Source organism: Nelumbo nucifera, chromosome 4, assembly GCF_055504915.1.
Source record: "Nelumbo nucifera cultivar China Antique chromosome 4, China Antique-T2T, whole genome shotgun sequence".
Taxonomy (NCBI): Eukaryota; Viridiplantae; Streptophyta; class Magnoliopsida; order Proteales; family Nelumbonaceae; genus Nelumbo; species Nelumbo nucifera.
This window is the reverse complement of record NC_142652.1, coordinates 5482874-5497548: the sequence shown is the minus strand read 5'-3', so window position 1 is coordinate 5497548 and position 14675 is coordinate 5482874.

The window sequence follows — 14675 nt, the reverse complement described above, 5'->3', positions numbered from 1 at the left end:
TGGCATGCTTCTAACACTTGTCGCATTTTCTGATGAGCTCGACGGCCTCTGTCTTCATCGTTGGCCAGTAGTATCCTTGTCGAAGTGCCTTTTGAGCGAGGGCTCTGCCCCCCCAGGTGTCCGCCGTACAAGCCTTCATGAGTGTCGCGGAGTACAAGCTCGGCTTCGGCCGGTCGCAAGCATCGCAGGTAGGGGAGCGTGTAGGATCGTCGGTACAACCGTTCGTCTATTATGACGTATTTGGCTGCTTGGCGCTGCCCCCTCTTGGCTGCATTGCGGTCCGCAGGGAGGGTTCCATCTAACAGGAAGCTCGCGAGTGGGTCAATCCAGCTCGGCTCTGCTTTAAAGACGGGAGCGACCTCTTCTACCCCATCGAGAATGCTGGGCCGAGGTAACTCCTCTATGTACACGGTTCTCATGGCGTTGTGACTCATGCTGGCTAGCCGGGACAGGGCGTCGGCCTCAATGTTCTCGGACCTCGGGATTTGCCAAATGAAGTGTGACTGAAAGTTGAGCAGAGCCTCTTTTACTTTTTCCAAGTATGCAATCATAGTGAGCTCGCGTGATTCGTACTCGCTTGTAACTGGGTTGACCACGAGTTGGGAATCACTACAGATAACTACGTGCTTTGCTCCGACCTTGTGCGCTAGGTTCAGCTTGGCTACCAGTGCCTCGTACTCTGCCTCGTTGTTGGATGCCGTGAACACAAAGCGTAGTGCGTAATCCAACTTTGTTCCGCTCAGGCCGCGTAGCACTATTCCAACCCCGCTGCCCTGCTGGTTCGAGGAGCCATCTACGTGAAGGATCTAGGGCTCCTCATCCTAGCTCGCGTTTGGTCTAACCAGGAGAGATGCTACACTGGCTGCTACCTCACGGGGTTCAGACTCTATTGGCTTGTGAGCTCCGAGCTCGCCCAAACTGGAGATCTCGGGCTCGACCGGCTCAGGGGCTTCGAGGCTAAACGTGTATTCGGCGATAAAATCTGCCAAGGCTTGGGCCTTAATAGCAGTTCTTGGCTTGTACTGGAGGTCGTACTCGCTGAGTTTGATGGCCCATTTCGTCAGTCGACCGGAAACCTCGGGTTTGAGTAAAACTTGTCTCAGAGGTTTGTCAGTCAGGACGATGACGGTGTGAGCCTAGAAATACGGGCGGAGTTTCCAAGCTGCTATCACCAGTGTGTATGCTAGCTTTTCTATCTGCGGGTACCTTGTCTCTGCTTCCTGCAAAATTTTACTAACATAATAGATGGGTCGCTGGACCCGGTATGTTTCTTTTATTAGTACCGAACTGACCACCTCGTCGCTTGCCGAGAGGTACAGTTCTAAGACCTCGCCCTCCTCAGGCCGGGCTAAGGTTGGCACACTAGCGAGGTAACCTTTTAGCTCGTCAAACGCGAGCTGGCAGTCTTGGGTCCACTCGAACCCTTTGCCTTTGATTGCTTTGAAGAAAGGTAGGCAGCGGTCTGCTGATTTGGACATGAAGCGGCTTAGAGCGGCTATGCGGCCTTTTAGCCTCTGAACTTCTTTTACTTTCCGAGGTGGTCTCATATCTAGGATGGCTTTTATCTTGTTCGGGTTGGCCTCAATACCGCGCCGATTGACAATGTAGCCTAGGAATTTGCCTGAGGTGACGCCGAAGACACATTTGTTGGGGTTCAATTTCATGCTAAACTGATGCAGGATTTGAAAGACAGAATCTAAGTCTTGTATTAATTCTTGTGAAAATTGTGTCTTGACGACCATGTCGTCTACATAACACTCTATCTTCGTGCCAATCAGGGGCCGAAACAGCCTATTTAAAAGTCTTTGGAAGGTCGCCCCGGCATTTTTTAATTCGAAGGGCATGACCTTGTAGCAGTACAGCCGAACTCGGTTATGAAGCTGGTTTTTTCCTCATCGAACTGGTCCATCCGGATTTGGTTGTAGCCCGAGTAGGCGTCCAGGAAGCTTAGCAACTCATGTTCTGAGGTCGCGTCCACTAGGCGGTCAATTCTGGGGAGGGGGAAGCAATCTTTCGGGCAAGCTCGGTTCAGGTCGGTGTTGTCGACGCACATGCGCCACTTGCCATTCGCCTTTTTTACCAGCACTGGGTTGGCCACCCAGCTCGGGTAATGGACTTCCCTTATGAAATCTGCTGCGAGGAGCTTCTCGACCTCCTCGTCGACCGCCCTCCAGCGTTCTGGGGCTAAGTTGCATTTCTTCTGTCTAACAGGTCTGACTACAAGGTCAGTATTAAGTTTGTGAGTTATCAGGCCGGGGCTAATGCCAGGCATGTCAGCCGCGGACCAGGCAAAAATATCTAAATTTTGAAGTAAAAAACACACCAGTTCGTTTCGTAGGGGTTCCTCGACAGAAGCACCGATCTGAAGTGTGCAAGCTGGGTCCATAGCCGAAGTCGGGACTGCGACCGTTTCCTCTGTGGGCGAAGCTCGTTCCTCGCCTTGCTCCGCAGGACGCTCCAGTTCGAGGTCGTCGGCCGCCTTGGTTTTTCCCTTTAGGGCGGCAACATAACACTTGCGGGACTCGAGCTGGTCGCCCCGCGCTACCCCCACACCGAAGTGCGTAGGGAACTTAATGGCCAAATAGTAGGTGGAGTCCACCGCCCGTAGGATATGCTTGATTGGTCGCCTTATTATGGCATTGTATGGGGGGGTCGCGACCACCAGGGAATCATGGTTGAATATGACCGCACAAGGCCATGTGCCGACTTCCATAGGTACTATTATTTTTCCGAGGGGCCTGACTTCCTCTCCGCTGAAACCCACCAGGGGAGTGTTTGCGGGCTTCAGCTCGCTCCTTTGTAACTGTAGCTGGTCAAATGCTGATTTAAAGAGGATGTCCGCTGAGCTGCTCAAATCTACGAGTACGCGTCTGGCCTCGAAGTCGCTGATCCTTAGTTTAATGACAAGCACGTCATCATGGGGATAGTGGACCCCTCGCGCGTCGTCCTCCGTGAAGAAGATTGGTTCTCCAGTCTTTGGTCTTTTTGGGGGTTCCGTTCCTTGAGGGCCGCTTCGCGAACTGAAGTCTGGGCTGCTGCCGAGGTACACCCTGCTACTACCAAACCTCCCACAATTACATGGATGGTTCCCCGAACTGGCCTCTCTTCTGGAGGCTGTCACTGCAACGGTTCGGCAGGTCTGCTGCTAGATTCAGGGGCATCCTTTTCGTGCTCCCCTTGCCGACCTGCCTTATTATTATTATTGTTGTGTTGTACAAAATTTCTCAAGTATCCGCGACAGATGATCCCCTCTATCTCGTCCCGGAGATTATTACACTGCTCGATACTATGACCGTGGTCTCTATGGAAACTACAATACAAATTCTTATTTCTCTCGTTCGGATTTCCCTTTAGGCGAGGTGGCCACTTCACGTATAGGGCGTCCTTGATCGTCATTAAGATCTCGGTCCGCCTTGTGTTTAACGGCGTGTAATCCGTCCGAACTGCTAGGGGAGCTCAGAACGACTGGTTTGGCTTCGGCTCCCGGGCTGGGTTTTTCCTTTTGACTGGGTTGGAGGGCTCGCCTTCCCTCTTTCTTTTCTCATTCCCGCCTTCGGTTCGTTGGTTGATTTCTTCCTCTGTCCTCATGAACTTGTCCGCGAGCTTGAGGAATTCGGGCACGGTTGCGAGCTGGTTAGCTACCATGTGCCATTTGAATTCTTTGTGCGTTACCCCTCTTTTGGCCGCCGAGAGCTGCACCGCGGGGTCCAACCGTGGTATCTGCAAGCATGCTTCATTGAATCGCTTGATGTAGCCCCGGATGGATTCTCCTTCCCTTTGGACTACTCCGAAGATGCTTTCCTCTGTTCTGGGGCACCGTTTGTTGGTGACAAAGTGTGCGGTGAAGACCTGCACGAACTGGGCCCAACACTTTATCGACCCAGGGGCCAGGTTCCTGTACCAAGTGTGGGCTACCCCCCAAAAGGTGGTGGTGAAGGCCATGCACATGCACGATTCGCTGGCCCTGGCAAGGTGCATTTGGGGCTGGAAAGCGTCAACATGGTCGTTGGGGTCGAAGGACCCGTCGTACTTGTCCGGCGGTGGGAGCTTGAAATCTCCGAGCAAGGGGACTGCCAGGAGTTCTGATGCGAGGGGAGAAGGAACCAAGAGAATCGGGGCAGCTCCTACCTCGTCCAAGCTCGTCTCTTCTTTGCCTCTGAGCTCTGACAAGACACGGGTGGCGGTTCGGCGACTTCGCCGGCGCCTTCGTTGTTGAGTGGGCCTTGTACTGTCGCAGCTGGCCTCCGTGTTGCCGAGCTCGATGGGCCCGGAATGCTGGTAGTCTGCCGCCAGGGCGCCGAATCGGTTTTCCGTGAGCGGGAACTCGGGCTTGGAGCACCGAGGTGCCGATCTTGCGGGCGAGGTTCCCGACCCTCCTGCGAGCTGCGAGGCGGGGATGATTTTTTTCTCTCTTCAGCCCGGGGACGAGGCCTGGCTGTTATGGGGGTTTTGGGGCCGGGAGGCCTTTCCTTGGGGGCGTCCATCCTGCAGGGCGGCCTTGACCGGCCTTGGAGCAGGGTGGCGAGGTGGAAGTAGTGGTTGGTTCAGTGGCAGTTCGGGGACCTGCTGTTGATAGTGATAGTGAGAGATGTTATGCAGCACTTGGTGCTGGTGAAGCTGGTGTTGCTGGAACTACTACATTTGGGCTTGCATTGCCCGCATGCACTGCATCAGGTCGTCCAACCGGTTTTGGCTGGCTGCCAGGGGGACGGCAGTCGGTTCAGTAAAGGTTGTTCTCAATAGGGGGAGGAAAGGGGATGCTTGTGGCAAGAAGGTTTACGGGCGCCACTACTTGTGGCGCATTCAAGTTGGGGATCCCATCCACCGAAAGGGGGATGGTGAACTGTCCAACGCACACCACGGGGACTTGAAGTTGTTCCCCGGTGGTGTTTGTCTCCGTGCCACGTCCGACGTTGCTGGAGGGGGCCATGAGTGTTGGGTTTTTTTGAAGAAAAGGGGTTATGAGAGTTTGGAGGGAGGCTTTTTGAAGCTTTCCCACAGACGGCGCCAATTGATGATGCGCAATCCGGCCGGTCTTAGCTGTCAACGACCTTGCCTCTAAACTGAGTAGCAGGGAACCTGAAATGGAGGAGATGAGGAAGCTCCGGGGAGAACCCGGTGTAAAGGCTCTGAAGCTTAAGTTAGAATCCTTCAAAGGCAAGATAAAACCAGATAGCACAAAGTTTGCCTACCTCCTCTTTGGGGGAGTGGAGAACCTTTTATAATCACCTCGCGCACTCACTCCTAGACTTCTGTCAGGTCGGGAATGATTATTTCCGTGCTTCTACCTGTTCGGGCGTCATCGCCTCTGTTGGGGCAGAACCGTCACTGCTCTTTTTGTTAGTGCCGTCTCTGTAACTGGAGGTGGCGGTGGCAGGTGGCCGTTTGAAGTGCGGCCGTCAAGCGTCAGATCCCAAGTCAGTCAGGTGCGCCGCCCCTGGATACAGACTCCTTCGGTGTCAGGTACGGTGTGGTTCGTCCAGTTCAATGCTCTGGAAGCGAAGTGCCTGGAGCGGTGCGTGAGGTAAAGCTTTGAGTTCGGATAGGGGGGGGTCCCGAACTGTCATAAGACAGGCCAGTTCGGGTCTCTGCTTTGTGTGACGGGGCCAAAGGGAGAGTTCGAGCTCCTCGTAGGGAGTTCGAACTCTAAGTAGGGAGCTCGAGCCCCTTGTAGGGAGTTCGGGCTCCTCGTAGGGAGTTCGGGTCCTCGTAGGGAGTTCGAGCTCTTAGTAGGGAGTTCGGGCACCTTGTAGGGAGTTCGGGCTCCTCGTAGGGAGTTCGGACCGCTGGTCTCTTCCCTTTAATGTTTGTACCCTCGGTACGCTGTTTTAAGTGCCGAGCTACTTGTTTTCTGCCACGTGGCGTGATTTGCGATGTCGGGCCAAATCTTCCTTCATCAATTGTAATCCGCCATTTCATCTTCAAGCATTGACAAGGGGTAAGGGGTAGGAATTTTATTTTAAACTGTTAAGTAGCGTTGGGAAGTCCCATCGCTCCTTTCACATCTATTAGGCAGGGACAGAGATCATAAATAGCCTCAAATATGAGAGGACGGATCCCCATCCATTATTTTTCAAAACGATTCATGAATAACTTATTAATTTCTTTAGAAAATTTCGCTTCTTGATGCACTATTTCATTTCTCAAGGTGTTTTAGGCTACCTGTATTTGTTATTTTGACTGTGTACAGTTCGGTTTGCTAATGAACTGATCAGCTTCAGACTTTCGGTAGCTTTGTTGCTATGGCTGTTCTGGTTCATTGGTTAGGGAGGAATAGAGGATGGAGAAAGAGAGTAGAAGAAGAAAAAAAAGAAAAGAAAAAGGATAGGGAGAGGGCGTTAGGAAAGGAAAGTATTTCTTTTTTGTGTTTTTTACTTTTAAAGATGCAAACCAACAGTTTATATATTTGAAACGTGACGTGTTACAATCTTATTGGGAATGCATGGAAATCCGCATTCCATTACAGCCCAGGTTATTTTTTATAAACAGCCAAGTTCATCACATGATCCTGCGACCGCGCTAGGGCTCTACTATGAAACTGGAAATATATGATATCGAAAAACTTAAGCTAAAAGCGTTTTGACCAATTACCAAACCAAAAAAAAAAAAAAAATCCAACCCCAGGTTGAACTATGAATCCAATCACCCAACATAGCAATCACTAAAATCTTATTATCAAATTTATTTGACATAGTATGTTTTTGGTTCCGTTTATGTTTATTGAATAAATATTTGTAATTTATTTGCTAGTAAAACTGAGAAATGCAATAATTGTAACCGTTTATGACAATTAGGTACCACATCATCGTAACAGTGAATAAATGCCCGGTCGTTTGTGGAAGTTTTAAAAAATAATTTTTACAAATGACGGGCATGCACAAAAACCAAAATTCACTTTTTACATTTTTTATGCATGTAGAAGAGCAAGAGAGAGAAAATGTTGAGATGGCACCTATGTGGCACTGCCAATAAACGTTTACTGAATAAACTTAAATGGAACCAAACACCTTGATAGTCATTAAGGCTCAGTTCACTTTTTGGTAAGTTATTTACCCGAGTATATGTATTTACCCAGGTAAGTGTTTCTCAAGAAAGATTTACCCAAATAAGTGCATTTACCCATGTTCTTTTATTTCCTTTGTAAATAAGGCAATGACCATTTTAGTCATAAAAGTCTAATACTAAAAGGGGCAATTTTTTCCTATTCAAGTGTTGACAACTTTTCTCACAAGTGGAAAAGTTATTTACTCACCTAGGAAATGGGTATCACTTACACCGTACTCACAAAAATAAAATTTCCTTGGTCCCCCCATATATCTGAAAAAAAGAACATGGGTTTTTGGTAAATGGAAATCAAAATCCCATTGACCAACTTTCCCCCTCTCAAAATCCAAAAAAAAAACACGCCCCTAAAAGATAAATGTTCCATCCTGGATCTGCAAGCAAGGCATCCAGCTGTATATTGAGAACATCTCGGTATGAATTTATCTAAGTACCTACATTTACCAGGGTAAGTGTTTTTTGGGAAATACTTATTGGGTAGGCAGGTGAGTGTATTTATCCATGTTCTTTTATTTCTTGAGAAAATAAGAAAATAACTCTTTTAGTCATAGAAAAACAATTATTAAAAGGGATCATTTTGTTCCATCCAAGCATTGACAATTTCTTCTTAGATAGAAAAGTTATTTATCCGCCTAGGAGATGAATATCACTTATGTACATAAATTGAAAAAATAAATTTTTTGTAAATCTAACACAAATCTGAAAAAAAAAGAACAATTCCCAACTTTCCCCCTCTCAAAGTAGGGATCCAACAAAAAAAATAAAGATACCCTTAGAGTATATGGCTAGATGATGCTTGCAGAATTTACTCGTAGGACATCGGAGCTCCTTTAGAATTGAGTAAAGATGAATATTTGGAGTGCAGATGCAGTTGTAGACTTGCAGTATTGATAGTCAGACATGCGCAATTAACGATAATGATCAGAAAAGGATATTCTGAGAGATATTACTTACATTTTCACAGGACATGCTGATGCTCGGGCATAAAAATAATTGGGTACTGTATGGCTATATCGGTGGCATATTCTTTGTTTCTTTCTTTACTTTTGTGGATAAGGAATTCTTACAGCATTTAAAAGCAGAGAGTAAGAACTAATATGTAAATGGATAAGAGTTTGGCCGGGATAGGAGCTGACAGGTATCACGCAGATATAGAGCGGACGCTCTGTTGTTTGTATTATTTACAATTTACAATACATCAATCACCTCAGGTCAGGCTCAGGCTCAGAGTCCAACCTGGCCAGACAGGGCTCAGGCCCTTTCCCAGCAGCAGCTTTGTTACCAACTTCTAAGCAGTCATGTGAGCGTCTCCACGACCACAACCGGAGGCCATATTGCGCGCGAGGCCGACGTTGGCGTCGCATCTATCTGTAGTTGTGGTTGTTGTCAAGGACTCAAGCGTCCTCTACGTACTACCTCCCTTCTGTCACCTTTGAACGCCTTTTGTTCTTGACCTCTCTTAAAATATTAGATATAGACAAACTTGAAGTTACTTCCACAGTCAAAGCCACCTACCATGAGATGCGAATCTTGATTCTTGAAGTTTTTCTTTCGAACAAAGACGATGCTGTGCCATTCATGATTAATTTATTCCATTTTTATTAGTTTCTTAATTCACCTGCTACACACAACACATCCTAAGTCCCAAGTCCCAACCTACAAAATAATACGCTTATAAGAAAATAAAACTAATCTGTGTTGATGTATCTTCAAGTTTTTGCAAAGATTTTAGTATAAGAGCTTGTTATGAATCAATGGGGACAATGAGTAGCTAGGAGGCGATGGGCAGTTGGACACTCACTCTAGCGTGTGTTTCACATATTTGGCTAGCTTGAAAATTTTCAGACATCGAACCAAATGAAAATCGTAAATGATTTCTATTTCCAATCTAATGAATTGTAAATTTGATAAGCCTGATTTGCTACGATAATTCATTCTGATAGCTTCTTTTTGTAAATCTGAAGCAATAAGGAGCTAAATGCACATTAATTAAGGAGCACCAAGAACGTAACAGTTTCAATCCAAATTAATTAAATAAAAAACAGATGGAACATTTTGTCTTTTGTTATTGTAATTTGGAGAACTGTCTGTCATATGGAATCTACTGAAACTTTTGTCTCGTTACTTCGAAGACTCCCTTATTTCCTCCATTTGTATTCTTTTTCATCTTTTATTATTATTATTATTATTATTATTATATTTTTTCATGGATGACCTGGATCCATTATTTTGTGGTTGGGCCTTGATGTACACGACTTCTGCTACAGAGGTTGCTAATTAAAAAATATACTGTTTTATATATTTAGGATGCTTATCGGCTTTGTGAAAAAGTAGAAACTATGGATTACCGCTTATAGGTTTTTAGGTTTTGCCTCTTGGTTTGTACTTTCAAGTTTCAAAGGCCCAAAAGAGCAAAGCCCCCCATTTTGGCTTCATGCTTTGTAGCTTCGAGGGTTTAAATCATGGTTTTCAAATTCTGACCAGAGCAGACGGTTGGACTGGGAACCGCCTAGGATTGTTCACGGTTTGCCGTGGGGCATTTTTTTGAACCGAATTGCTAGTATCGGTTTTTAAAAAATTGGTAACTAAAATCCAATTGAAACTAATCAGTTAATCGGTTTGATTGGTTCGGTTAACCATCGGTTTGATTTGTCGATTTTTAGTTTTTATAATATACATAAATATACAATAAAAAATATTAATATATATATAATATTATATTTTAAATAATATATAATATATAATATACATAAATATATATAAAATTGAACCGAAACCAAACTAATTGTTAGGAACCGGTCAGTTCAGTTTTTCGGTTTTTCTATTCACCCGTAGGAACTGATCTCATTTTACCCTAAAATTGTTTTTTGGCCAAAAACCATTGATTTGGTCAGTGAACCAGTGACCTAGGCGATCGAACCATCAAATTATTGACTTGGACAATAGTTTTTGGTCTTTTTTTTTATTTTTTTATTTTTTTGTCAGAGAAAACAGTCCCACTCAGAATGCTTTCCTATCTGGTTCAGTTTTAAAAACCTTGGTTTAAAATTTAAATTGCTGTGATTTTACTTTTTAGAAGTGACTCTTAGGCCCTATTTGGTAGCGTTCCCTAAGAACGTTTCGCACGATCCTAGTGTTTTGATAGAGCAGAAACATGTTTGGTACAATAAAAACAAACAAAAAAAAACATTCTTTGGGGGTGAAAAATCGATGCTCCCAAAGAACACGTTTCTAAGGAATGCGCGGTTCCCACTACACCAATCCATATTTTCGAATACGTGTGATGGACATCCACGCGAGAGAAGGGGTGTTTTTGATTTTTCACACTAAACCAACGTTTTTGAACCGCCATTGACCCAGACAGTTGGACCATTCGGCCTGAGAACCATCTAGGCAACCGGTTCCGTTTTACCCAAAACCCAGAATCTGGTAAAAACCATTGAAAAAGTCAACAAACCGTTTACCTAGGCGGTCGAACCGTCGATTCGTCAACCCGTTCAACGGTTTTTGACCATTCTTTTATTTTTTTAATTTTGCTGTCAGAACGAACCATCCATTTGAACCGGGTGGTCGGACCATTGACCCAAAAACCGGTGCCCAAAATGGTTCCGTTTCCAGGTCGTTTTTTAAAACGTTACACTAAACAATAGAAAACCCTACTAACCTTTCATTTGACAATGAACTCCAAAACTTGCTCCTACAAATCTTAGAGGAAGGAGGATCTCGGCTTGGATCCAACCGGATGGCGAGCGGAACACACCGGCGAGCGTCAACAGGTATGGTTTTTGGCATCTGTTTTAAACTCCGACCGGATTCTCCTTTGAAATCGTTATTTGCTCCCACCACATTAACAAAGTCTATTACAACAGTTAATGTTATCTCCTCCGTGTGAAATTGAAATCTCATCACTCATCTTACTAACATTGCCATTAGACCAATTTTCTTGCTCAAATTCTCTTCTTCCCTGGTTGACGTAATGTTCCTTCTCTGAGTCAAATTTGATGAAGCTTGCACACCGTCGGGGGCCGTTGGAGGGGGAACAAATTTAGGAAGAAGAAGATGATAGTTTTTCTTTTATATATGTTTTCTGGAATTTCTTATATATGTTTTTGCTCCCACCGCAAACCCAATCATTTACAAGTTATGTTTGGCTTGTTACCAAGAGGTGATTGATGCCTAAGTTGTTCAGAATTGCTTGATGGTGATGACTTCTCTTTGTTATTCTGTTCCTTATTCTTAGTGAAGCATTGATACTCTGTTTGATTGATCAACATCTTTTACAATGAATTGCCTTGGACTCCACATTTAATGCGATAATGTAGTAATTCAAGATGGATGTAAAATGCTTGACCATAGTAGTGATGTGGGCATCAAATTCCATTTATGATTGGAATTTTTCAATGAAACGTTGTAGGTAATTTGCCCTAGATGGATGTAAATGCTTGACCAAGTTTGGTGTAGTTTCGAGTCTGTCTTGCATAAGGATGAAAATTCTAAGTTGTAAAGTAACATAAAAAATTATGAAATCAGGAGATGAGATTTGGTGGGATGAAAGGTTATAAGTATCTATGGGGTTCATCCTACATCACTAGATTTGATATTGTTGGAGGAGAAGAGAGTAGAAGATAGTGGTAGATTAGAGAGATAATTAATAGAAGAAAATCGGGATTTACAAAAAGAACACCAAGACAAGCTCTTAGGAAAATTATATTTTTCATTTTTTTTTCCTTAGGGAGAGATGGTAAAAAATATGCCTAGCTTAATTAGGATGATTTGGGTTAATGGTTGCCGTAATTATGAAATTGCCACTGCATATCCTATTAAGAGAAACCAAAACCACTGCAGTTTTTAATTTATTGACCATTGACTTTAAAATTTTGAATATTTAATAATAGAGTTTTTTTAGAAGTAGGCATAAAAAAGTGATTTCATTTGGGTAGACCAATTCATACCCCGTGATGGTAGTAGACAAGTTGAAGTGCGAAAAGAACTAAATGCATGAAATAGGGATCGATTTGTAGCCATTACTGCTTGGAGTGTTGTTGCATCATGACATATTGGGCTTTTGTTTTATTGTTTGTATGTTTTGTTTTATTCCTCAAGTGATCAAGGATTAGGTGGTGACAACACAAAGACATCGCTATGACAATGACATATGTTTTTTATGATTAATTTTAAACTTAATGTGGGTGGATTTGCAAAATGGATAAAGAAATAGTTTCATTATTTAAACGCTATTTCTGTTCTTATAGAATAAAAAATTGTTTTCAAAGAACAATTTGCCAAACGTATCTATTATTCCTGAAGAACAAGAAATAAAATTCTTGTTTAAAACAGGAATTTAAAAAAAAAAAACAGGAATAAGTGAGAACATTGTCATATAGGTCCTTAGCCTCTAAAAATACTTATTAGCTCATTTTTGTTTCTTGTATACCAGAGCCGGTTAATTACTTCCTAATTAAGGGATTAATTTGTCATCAAAAGGTGGGGAGTTGGGGTCCTGTAATCATAGAATCAGATAAATAAATAAATCCATTAATCAAGCAGACATGTGTCTTAAGTCCAACTCGTCGCCACACCAAAATGAAATGTTCGTATGTTACCGACCATAAAATAAACAGACTCCACTTGCCCTGTCTCTCAAACTAAGAACAAACAGTTTTAACAATTGTTGATTCTTCTGCGTTAATTGTGCTGAACGGTTGAACTGCTAGGGCCATGATATTTTATTCTTTTCGGTTTTTAGAAACCTTCTAAGTATGAGAATTTGGAGTAATGGGTCAATCCAGTGTATGACCTAGTCCTATTTTTGGGTTTGTGAATTATCTAGGTTTGATAGGATGGCAATTTTCTCCATTCCCATGGAGACCCGATTTTCCCAATCCGATGAAGTTGAGGATGGGGTTGTTTAGGCGGGGCAGGGGCAGGGACAGAGATAGGGATGGGGATTGAGGTTCCTGCCCCACCCCGACCCCAATTATGTATATATATATATATTATATTATATTATTTATATTATTATATTATATATTTTAAAATATATTTAAAAATTATTTATAATTTAAAATATTTATTTATTTTAAGTAAATTTATTTTTCAAATAAATACTGTTATATATAAAAAATTTCAAGGATTCGGGTCCCCACAGAAAATTCATTTATGTCAGGAATCAGGGATAGAGGACAAAATTTATCCCCAATGAGAATTGGAAACAGAGACGGGGTTACTTTTATAATCGGAGTCGAGAACGGGGGTTATGATCCCCGCCCCATTACCATTCCTAAGCAGCGGTTCTACTTAAGGTAATTTAGGAAAAATAAGAGACAAATATAAGGAATCTGGGATGGGACAGAATGATACACATGAGGCCCACTTACTTTGTCACAGAGAGAGCCTGTGGTTTTATTAGAAAAGAGAGAGAGAGAGAGACTGTGGTCCTATAAGATTGTTATTGGGCCTCGGGGAATTCAGGTTCAGGGGTGGAGACAGAAAAGGATGCACGTAAGGCCCATTTGACATGGTTTTATAGGGTTAATCCCACGTCTCCATTTCCAGAGAGATGCCAAGTGGCCATATGGAAAATTTTAACATGCTATTTATGTAGAAAAAAGATGGCTTTGTGGATATTTGAATTTCAAAAATTCTGTCATTTAATGTAGAATTAAAATGTGACTTCAAATATCATCTTAATTAAATAATCACTTTGAATTTATGTTTTTTAAGCAATTTGACCGCTACTTGAAAGTGGGATATAAGGGATGTGAAGGAAAAATAATCCAAAAAAGATTTGGACTACATTTGGATCCATTTGTGATATGGCATTTATTGTTGGTCAGGAGGTGGAAAGAGGGTTATTCTCATATCCAACAAGTTTGTAGAGTGCTTCCAACACAGAACCAGACTTGTTATGTAAAGTTCAATTACAGCTTCTTCATATCCACGAAAACGACGAGTTCATGCTGTAGTCTGGAAATTTCCTTCACCAGCTTCATTAAATTTAATGTTGATAGAGCCTCTCGAGGGAACCTTAGTTGCTTAAGAAATGAAATCGGCTCCATTATATTTTTGCCTTTGCGTCATTCTATGAGCACCCAGACAATTTGACCGGTGACCGCGGAGCTTCGAGCTCCCTATCGATGCTATTTATTTTGAAAGGCACTTTCTAACATCACTTTATATTTTTTTTATTAAATAGTATTTCTTTGATATAATACAATATTTTTTTTTGTCAATTATTTAGCGCCTATTTGATAAGTCGTTTTGAGAAATCTTCTTGTAGTTCGAATACGGTTTGACAGATGTGTGCCTTTATTTACATCTTTCTATACGAGAATAAAATGAAAAAGATACAAAAAGTTTTATTTTAAACTTTCCAAAATCAGTCTAAAATGGATTTTTCGCATCTTTTCGGCATTCAAACTTTTGGTGGTTAAATTTTCTGTATGTCAAACAAAAATAAATTAATTTTTAGTCTTCTCAACTTGTAAACAGCCAAAAAAACTGCATACAAAGACACGTCAAACACAATATTAATAATTCTTCTCTAAATGGTGGTGAAAATTACAACGGGGTTCGAAATCGCATCTATTCTAAGACTATCCAGTTTATCAACC